Raw genomic sequence first — 10,000 nt, forward strand, 5'->3', positions numbered from 1 at the left:
TCGAGGCCCACTCCTCCAACTCTCACGCTGGGGGATGGCTTTCCTGCTCTCTGTCTATGGGTGGTGGGTTTCCTCCATTTTTGTMAAAGTCAAGCCGATTCAGCTCACCCTGTAAGAAGGGGGGGGGGGGGGGKTTAGAAAGAGAGAAWAGGCAAAGAGTCACTGGTGGTTCCAACACTCACTTGGGGGATGGTGGGTCTGTCCTCTTTTTGTAGAGTCAAGCCGATTCCYCTCACTCTCAAGAGAAAGCGAGCCACTGGTCATCCAACACTCACTTGGGGGATGGTGGGTCTTATCTTGCTCTTTGGAACASTGCACAAGMCTYRTCGAGGCCCACTCCTCCAACTCTCTGARGGGATGGCTTTCCTGCTCTCTGTCTAGGGGTGGTGGGTTTCCTCCATTTTTGTAAAAGTCAAGCCGATTCAGCTCACCCTGTAAGAAGTGGGGGGGGGGGGGGGGGGGGGGTTTAGAAAGAGAGAAAAGGCAAAGAGTCACTGGTSGTTCCAACACTCACTTGGGGGATGGTGGGTCTGTCCTCTTTTTGTAGAGTCAAGCCGATTCCCCTCACTCTCAAGAGAAAGCGAGCCACTGGTCATCCAACACTCACTTGGGGGATGGTGGGTCTTATCTTGCTCTTTGGAACASTGCACAAGMCTYRTCGAGGCCCACTCCTCCAACTCTCTGARGGGATGGCTTTCCTGCTCTCTGTCTAKGGGTGGTGGGTTTCCTCCATTTTTGTAAAAGTCAAGCCGATTCAGCTCACCCTGTAAGAARRGGGGGGGGGGGGTTAGAAAGAGAGAAAAGGCAAAGAGTCACTGGTSGTTCCAACACTCACTTGGGGGATGGTGGGTCTGTCCTCTTTTTGTAGAGTCAAGCCGATTCCCCTCACTCTCAAGWGAAAGCGAGCSACTGGTCMTCCAACACTCACTTGGGGGATGGTGGGTCTTATCTTGCTCTTTGGAACACTGCACAAGCSTCGTCGAGACCCACTCCYCCAACTCTCWCGRGGGATGGCTTTCCTGCTCTCTGTCTAGGGGTGGTGGGTTTCCTCCATTTTTGTMAAAGTCAAGCCGATTCAGCTCACCCTGTAAGAAGGGGGGGGGGGGGGGGGGGGGGGGGGSTTAGAAAGAGAAAAGGCAAAGAGTCACTGGTGGTTCCAACACTCACTTGGGGGATGGTGGGTCTTTTCTTGCTCTTTGGAACACTGCACAAGCCTCGTCGAGGCCCACTGCTCCAACTCTCACTCGGCGCATGACTTTCCTGTTCTCTGTTTAGGAGTGGTGGGTTTCCTTCGTTTTTGTCAAAGTCAAGCCGATTCAGCTCACCCTGCAAGAAAGAGAGAGGAGGGGAAGGGAGGGAGAGAGAGAGACAGAGAGAGAGAGAGAGAGAGAGAGAGAGAGAGAGAGAGAGGCACAGAGGCCATGGTTGTCCAACACTCAATTGGGGGATGGTGGGTCTTTTGTTGCTGGGTGGAACACTGCACCATGCCACAGTCGTCCTACTCTCGCTGGGGGATGGCTTTCCTGCTCTCTGGCTAGAGGTGGTGGTTTTCCTTCGTTTTTGTCAGTCAAGCCGATTCAGCTCACCCTGCAAGAGAGAGAGAGAGAGAGAGAGAGAGAGAGAGAGAGAAAAGGCACAGAGACTATGGTCGTCCAACACTCAATTGGGGGATGGTGGGTCTTTTCTTAAAGAATTGGRGATTAGGGTTAGGCTTGGTAGGGTTTGAGGTTATGATTTGGGGTTTAGGGTTAGATTTGGGTTTAGGGTAGGGTTTGGGTTGGGGTTAGGTGTGGGGTTAAATTTGGGTTTAGGGTTGGGGTAGGGTTTGGGTTGGGGTTAGGTGTGGGGTTAAAGTTGGGGGTAGGGTTTGGAGTTAGGTTGAGGGGTAAAGYTGGATTTAGGGTTGGGGGTAGGGTTTGGGTTGGGGTTAGGTGTGGAGTTAAAATTGGGTTTAGGGTTAGGTTGAGGTTTAGAGTTAGGGGTTTATGGTTGTATGGTTGGGTTAAGGTTAGGGCACACTTGTCCAACTCTCACTTGGGGGATGGTGGGTCTCTGGTAGAAACGTGATAGATCCTTTACCTCAAACACATATATGTAATTACACACACACACATATATATATATATATATATATATATATATATATATATATATACATATGGGGTGGCCGGGGGACGAGGTATTTTTATTTATTTTTTCAGTTTTTGTTTTTTGCCAAGTGAAGCCAATGAGATGACAAAGTCTCACTTGGGGGATGGTGGGTCTCTGGGATATTTCTGGTAGAAGCATGATATATCCTTTAACACACACACACACACAGACATATATATATATATATATATATATATATATATATATATATATATATATATATATATATATATRTATATATATGTATATGTAGGTATGTATATAGYATTTTATCAGTTTTTGTTTTTTCRCAAAGTGAAGCCAATKGGATGACCGGGGGTCTGCGGTGGCAGGTAGTTTTTTYTTTCCAGTTTTGTTTCTTCTACTACTTTTCTTGCAAAGTRAAGCCTATGGGATGGCCGGGGATATACTCTGTTTATAATTATTATTATTATTTTTTTTTTACAAAGTGAGGCTGGTGGGTTGGCTGTGGGTCAGCGGTTTTTTTTTTTTCTTTCTTTCTCGCAAAGTGAAGCCAATGGGATGACCGGGGTTCTGCGGTGACAGGTAGTTTTCTTTTTCAATTTTTTTTTCTTCTACTACTTTTCTTGCAAAGTGAAGCCTATGGGATGGCCGGGGGTCTACTTTTTAACTCTAATTATTATTTTTTTTTTCTTTCTCGCAAAGTGAAGCTGATGGGGTGACCGGGGGTCTGCGGCAGTTTTTTTTTTTTCACAAATTTCTTTCTTTTTTTATTTAAAGWGAAGCTGATGGGCTGGCCTGGGGTCATCGGTAGGATTTTTTWAAAATTTTWTTTWTTTTTTTTTGTTTTATACATTTTCTATTGGAAAGTGAATCCCTCTGTGTGTGTGTGTGTGTGTGGGGGGGGGGGATTGTGGGGGGGGTTTAGATGTTATYCTTGAATAAACTTTTTTTATTTTTTTATTTTTTAACCAACTAAAAGGCGATTCACCTCACTCTCAAGGAGAGAGAAAAAAAAGGCACAGAGTYGACGTTCGTTTAAGGCTCAACAGGAATATGTTCGGCCTGGAGAGGGCTCGCCTGGCACTTGCAGAACACATCCACCGGGGACGTTACGAGGAAGGCTCTCTRCATGTCTACAGTCACGCACAAGACGCACAAGACAGGGCGCTGGGACACTTTGGGTTACTAGGACACGTGAACGGGTCGACGCCAGRCGGGAGGACCCCCCCACCAGCCGATWGGGCCCCCCCCACCCCACCCCGGTTTTCTCTGACCTGCCATCGAGGTTTCGGCGAAGGCGAAACTTCGTGGACTTTGGTTTTCAGCACTTGTTGGGAAGTCTTTAGAGGAGACCTTAGAGGAGAACGACGGCCCCAGAAGGTGCACCGTTCTCTTCTAAACGGGCCCCTCACCTCAGCAGGAACGACTGCCGGGGGTGACTTCGATAGCAGCAGCGCCCTGCTGTTCTGTCACCTGACCGATGGGAACTTACGACGCCCCTGGGGTAGGCCCCTCGCCCGGTCCCTTCGGACCGTTGTGGGCAGGGTGGTTCCTCCCCGATTCGGGCCTCAGACCCGCAGCAGAGCGAGGCCTCCTTCGGGCCTCCTCCGCACTCCCTCGCTCCTTGGGAAAAGGACTCAGACGACCGGTCTACCTCGAAAGTCCTCCACCGGCAGCCCKGCGAAGGTCGACGCGCCTCCCTCGCCGCTCTCTCACAGTGGAGGGCGGCGCCGGTGCGGGCGCTCTCCGCTCTTCGGCCGGGCTCGCCGCGAAGCACGTCGCATTTCCCGGTGACCACAACCCCGCAAAAACCCCACACAGCGAGCGGCCGCGCCTCCCTCGCCCCCTCCGGGGGCGCGAGCGGCAGCGCGAGACCCGTGAGCGAGGAAGAGCTCTCTTCCTCTACCACTCTGCTCGGGGCTACCTGGTTGATCCTGCCAGTAACATATGCTTGTCTCAAAGATTAAGCCATGCAGGTCTAAGTGCACACGGCCGGTACAGTGAAACTGCGAATGGCTCATTAAATCAGTTATGGTTCCTTTGATCGCTCCATCCGTTACTTGGATAACTGTGGCAATTCCAGAGCTAATACATGCCAACGAGCGCCGACCCGGTCCCCCCGGGGGCCGGGGACGCGTGCATTTATCAGATCCAAAACCCATCCGGGTGCGGCGTGGGCTCCCCCTTCGGGGGTCGGGCCTCGTCCCCCGGCCGCTTTGGTGACTCTAGATAACCTCGGGCCGATCGCGCGCCCTCCGCGGCGGCGACGATTCATTCGAATGTCTGCCCTATCAACTTTCGATGGTACTTTAGGCGCCTACCATGGTGACCACGGGTAACGGGGAATCAGGGTTCGATTCCGGAGAGGGAGCCTGAGAAACGGCTACCACATCCAAGGAAGGCAGCAGGCGCGCAAATTACCCATTCCCGACACGGGGAGGTAGTGACGAAAAATAACAATACAGGTCTCTTTCGAGGCCCTGTAATTGGAATGAGCGTATCCTAAACCCATGGGCGAGGACCCATTGGAGGGCAAGTCTGGTGCCAGCAGCCGCGGTAATTCCAGCTCCAATAGCGTATATTAAAGTTGCTGCAGTTAAAAAGCTCGTAGTTGGATCTCGGGAGTGGGCTGGCGGTCCGCCGCGAGGCGAGCCACCGCCTGTCCCGGACCCTGCCTCCCGGCGCCCCCCGGATGCCCTTAGCTGGGTGTCCGGTACCTCGGGGCCCGGAGCGTTTACTTTGAAAAAATTAGAGTGTTCAAAGCAGGCCGCCCAGCCGCCGCTGAATACCGCAGCTAGGAATAATGGAATAGGACTCCGGTTCTATTTTGTGGGTTTCTGGAACCCGGGGCCATGATTGAGAGGGACGGCCGGGGGCATTCGTATTGCGCCGCTAGAGGTGAAATTCTTGGACCGGCGCAAGACGGACGAAAGCGAAAGCATTTGCCAAGAATGTTTTCATTAATCAAGAACGAAAGTCGGAGGTTCGAAGACGATCAGATACCGTCGTAGTTCCGACCGTAAACGATGCCGACCCGCGATCCGGCGGCGTTATTCCCATGACCCGCCGGGCAGCGTGCGGGAAACCACGAGTCTTTGGGTTCCGGGGGGAGTATGGTTGCAAAGCTGAAACTTAAAGGAATTGACGGAAGGGCACCACCAGGAGTGGAGCCTGCGGCTTAATTTGACTCAACACGGGAAACCTCACCCGGCCCGGACACGGAAAGGATTGACAGATTGATAGCTCTTCCGGAGGATGACCCGTGGATGGGTKRRRTATGGTCGGGGGYCCATYCWGGTGAGGCCTGRCTAAAACTGATCGATAGGATGATTATGCCCCTGGGGTAGGCAGCTTCCCGGATGACGTCAAACTCATCCGTTATGGGATGATCCAGAACCTCCCCGATTTGGGCCTAACGAACAATCCCCCCTACCCAATCCCCCCGTCGTGACCTCCAGGCCAGGAATCACGAGCGTACGACAGTGGCCATCCGGCAATGACAATAGCGTGACTAACGACAATGAGTCAGATCCATGACCCTTGGAGTGGGTTAACCTCCGCCTCTTTAAAAACATGGAAAGTACAGCAAAAGGAAAGTCATACTGGATGGCCCGTCGCCCAGTAGAAGGTGCCACGGAGGGATCTTTGGGTCGGGTCCCTTTCGTAACGCGAGATCCTAAGCGCAAACCAGAGGCTAAACGAACACTTACGCATGGCTTAGGACTACGAGAATGCTCGGTTGTCTTGACGCGCCTCAGCGAGGGGCGTCGAGGTCGTGATCAGACACCAGCAGGATGGAACGCACAACGCGGCAGCCCAAACGACGAAAGCTCGGTCGAGGAGCCCAATGGGCCGATACCATCTAACCCCATACCAACGGGCACCCAAGCCCTGCCTGAACCTATAGCGGACGGGGAGCAGGGGGAGCACCCGGGAGTGGTGGTGATCCTGCCGCTCCGGGACTTCAACTGCCCCCTATGTGGCGGGTCGGCGAGCACGGCGGTGGAAGTGCAAAGACACTTTGCATTTCGCCACGGAACAGTGCCCGTTAGATTCAGCTGTGAATCATGTGGAAAAACCTCTCCGGGTTGCCATTCCGTCCTCTGTCACATTCCGAAATGTCGCGGACCGACAGGCGAGCCGCCTGAGAAAGTGGTTAAGTGCGAGGGATGCAATAGGACATTTGACACAAGGAGAGCGTGTAGTATACATGAGATGCACGTCCACTCAGAAATCCGCAATAGGAAAAGAATTGCTCAAGACAGGCAAGAAAAAGGGACCTCGACAGATGGAGAGGGGAGAGCTGGAATCGAAAGGGCTGACGCTGGGGAAGGTCCCTCTGGGGAAGGGATCCCCCCTAAACGTCCCAGACGTGCGAGAACGCCCAGAGAACCGTCCGAGCCCCCAGCAAATCCACCGATCCTCTCACCACAGCCCAATCTGCCCGCAGGAGGCCTCCGGGACCAGCTCCGGGAGGTAGCCAGTAGATGGGTAAGGGCGACGAGAGACGGAGGTACGGTGATCGACAGCGTTCTCGCTGCATGGTTGGATGGCAACGATCGGCTCCCTGAGCTGGTTGACGCGGCGACGCAAAGGACACTGCAGGGCCTACCTGCAGGGAGGTTGACCCGAAGGCCCGTAACTTTTGTTGCGCCTAAACGGAGGAGAGGCAGGTGGGGACGCCGGCTCAAATTACTCGCTAAACGCCGCGCCTACCACAACTGCCAAATTCGGTTCCGGAAAGACCCAGCCCGCCTGGCCGCGAACATCCTAGACGGCAAAAGTGAAACAAAGTGCCCAATCACAGGAGAGGTGATTTACGAACACTTTAAAAGCAAATGGGCGAATCCAAGACCCTTTGCCGGGCTGGGACGATTTGGGACGGAAGAAAGGGCAAACAACGCCCACCTCCTCGGGCCAATCTCCATAAGCGAGGTCCAAAATAGCCTCCGACATGCATCGAATACATCCGCACCGGGCCCAGATGGCGTTGGAAAAAGGGACATTTCCAACTGGGACCCCGAATGCGAGACCCTCACACAGCTGTTTAACATGTGGTGGTTCACAGGTGTCATTCCCGAACGCTTGAAGAAAAGTCGAACGGTGCTACTGCCCAAGACCTCGGACCCAGGGGCGGCGATGGAGATTGGCAACTGGAGACCAATCACCATCGGGTCGATGGTCTTGCGGCTTTTCACGAGGGTGATCAACACAAGATTGACAGAGGCGTGCCCGTTGCACCCCAGACAGAGAGGGTTTCGACAGAGCCCCGGGTGCTCGGAGAACCTCGAGCTGCTCCAATGCGTTCTCCGTCACTCCAAAGAAAAGCGCAGCCAACTGGCGGTGGTGTTTGTCGATTTTGCACAAGCGTTCGACACCGTCTCTCATGAACACTTGCTGTCGGTTCTTGAACGGATGAACGTGGACCCCCACATGGTAAATCTGATCCGGGAGATTTACACAAACAGCTGCACAAGTGTCGAGTTAGGCCGAAGGGAGGGACCAGATATCCCAGTGAGGGTTGGTGTCAAGCAGGGGGATCCCCTATCCCCGTTGCTTTTCAACCTGGCTTTGGATCCCCTCATCCAAAGTCTCGAACGCACAGGCAAAGGGTATGAGGCCGAAGGTCACAAAGTGACAGCTTTAGCGTTCGCGGATGACCTGGCACTGGTTGCGGGCTCGTGGGAGGGAATGGCACACAACCTTGCGCTTGTAGACGAATTCTGCCTAACCACCGGCCTCACAGTCCAACCCAAAAAGTGCCACAGTTTCATGGTCAGGCCCTGCAGAGGTGCCTTTACAGTGAACGACTGCCCCCCATGGGTTCTGGGGGGCAAGGCCCTGCAGCTAACGAACATCGAAAACTCCATCAAATATCTGGGAGTAAAAGTCAATCCTTGGGCGGGGATTGAAAAGCCTGACCTTACAGTGGCACTAGACCGATGGTGCAAGCGCATTGGGAAGTCACTGCTCAAACCCTCACAGAAGGTATACATTCTCAATCAGTTTGCCATCCCGCGACTCTTCTACCTGGCTGATCACGGTGGGGCCGGCGACGTCATGCTCCAGAACCTGGATGGGACAATCAGGAAGGCGGTGAAGAAATGGCTGCATCTTCCACCGTCAACCTGCAACGGGCTGTTGTATGCCAGGAACTGTAATGGTGGCCTCGGTATATGCAAGCTCACTCGGCACATCCCATCAATGCAGGCGAGACGAATGTTCCGCTTGGCCAACTCATCGGACCCGTTGATGAAGGCCATGATGCGCGGCTCCCGAGTCGAACAGAAATTCAAAAAGGCCTGGATGCGGGCCGGGGGAGAGGAGAGTGCGCTCCCACGGGTGTTCGGGGCGAATCAGTACCAGGAAGGGGAGGAGGTCGCTAACGATCTGGTACCTCGCTGCCCAATGCCGAGCGATTGGAGACTGGAAGAATTCCAACACTGGATGGGCCTGCCGATCCAGGGTGTGGGTATAGCCGGCTTCTTCAGAAACAAGGTGGCTAACGGATGGCTCAGGAAGCCGGCAGGGTTCAAAGAGCGGCACTACATCGCCGCTCTACAACTGCGAGCATGTGTATACCCCACCCTCGAATTCCAGCAAAGGGGCAGGAGCAAAGCGGGTGCGGCCTGCAGGCGGTGCTCATCCCGGTTGGAGTCCAGCTCTCACATCCTCGGCAAATGTCCGGCGGTGCAGGGAGCCAGAATCAGGCGTCATAACAAAATATGCGACCTCCTGAAGGCCGAAGCCGAAACCCGGGGTTGGGAGGTACGCCAGGAATGGGCCTTCAGAACTCCGGCTGGGGAACTGAGAAGGCTCGACCTGGTACTCATCCTCGGGGATGAGGCATTGGTCATTGACGTCACAGTAAGGTACGAGTTCGCTCCGGATACCCTCCAGAATGCCGGAAAGGACAAGGTCAGCTATTACGGCCCGCACAAAGAAGCGATCGCTCGGGAGCTGGGCGTAAGAAAGGTCGACATACATGGGTTTCCGTTGGGTGCACGCGGACTTTGGCTCGCCAGCAACTCCAAAGTGCTGGAACTGATGGGATTGAGCAGGGAAAGAGTGAAGGTCTTCTCCAGACTCTTGAGTCGGAGAGTGCTCCTGTACTCTATCGACATCATGAGGACATTTTACGCATCCCTGCAATGAAAATCCCAGCGGGATACAGCAAGAAGGTATCGGATCTAATAAGGTTGAGCGAGGAGAGGGTGGAGATCCTTTGGGGGGGGTYGGGCAAAGTTCCCCTSTCTGGGTCCTCCCACGGTGACGCTCTGCCCCTCCCTCCTCGCTCGTAGAACCCAACGGTGAACACGGTTGGCAGGRTGAAGTGACGTGAGGGGTAAGCCGTGCGAAGCCTAAGGCGCATATTTGCTGTTCTCTGGACTGGGTTCCTCCTCCTCACAACCAACACCTACACCATAGGACGTACGGTGGCTCCCGCCACCCTGCCAATGACCCTCCCTCCCATACTCGATCCACGGCTGTTCTAGTCTGGATCGARGCGTAGGGCGGTGCTTGTCGGGGGGATGGGAATTCGCCCCACCGTCGTTGTCTGAGGTCGATGGTACAGAGGTGAAATACTTGGGAGGAGYCACAGCCTCCGGAGAGCCCCTCCCGGGTGGTCATCATGGCAACCGGGTGAAACCTTACGGTTTCACTTACGAAAMAGCACCATAACAGCGCCGTAATAGCGCACCGGTGTGACTACTGTCCAGTGCTGATATTCTCATCTGGAGAATACAACACGGGTAATGGCAGAGTATTCAAAACCCAAATGTTTACGATCGACCAACGGAGTCGTTCCCTTGCATCTAGGCCGGACCCGAAACTGCCGTAATTGCCCGTCCCCAAGGTAGCCTCTTAGAAAACCGAAGCCCGG

General features: G+C 54.0%; 1 long non-coding RNA gene across 1 annotated transcript in view; it reads right to left on the reverse strand.

Moving 5' to 3' along the window:
• The window catches only part of LOC141385718 (uncharacterized), a 17,481-nt gene that overhangs the window by 6,055 nt on the left and 1,426 nt on the right, over positions 1–10,000 (reverse strand). Inside the window, exon 1 of the long non-coding RNA XR_012406584.1 lies at positions 9,533–10,000. This exon is cut by the window's right edge and continues 1,426 nt beyond it. This is a non-coding gene — a long non-coding RNA (uncharacterized lncRNA). The remainder of the gene's footprint in view (positions 1–9,532) is intronic.

Source organism: Danio rerio, chromosome 5 (genome assembly GCF_049306965.1).
Source record: "Danio rerio strain Tuebingen ecotype United States chromosome 5, GRCz12tu, whole genome shotgun sequence".
NCBI classification, from domain to species: Eukaryota; Metazoa; Chordata; class Actinopteri; order Cypriniformes; family Danionidae; genus Danio; species Danio rerio.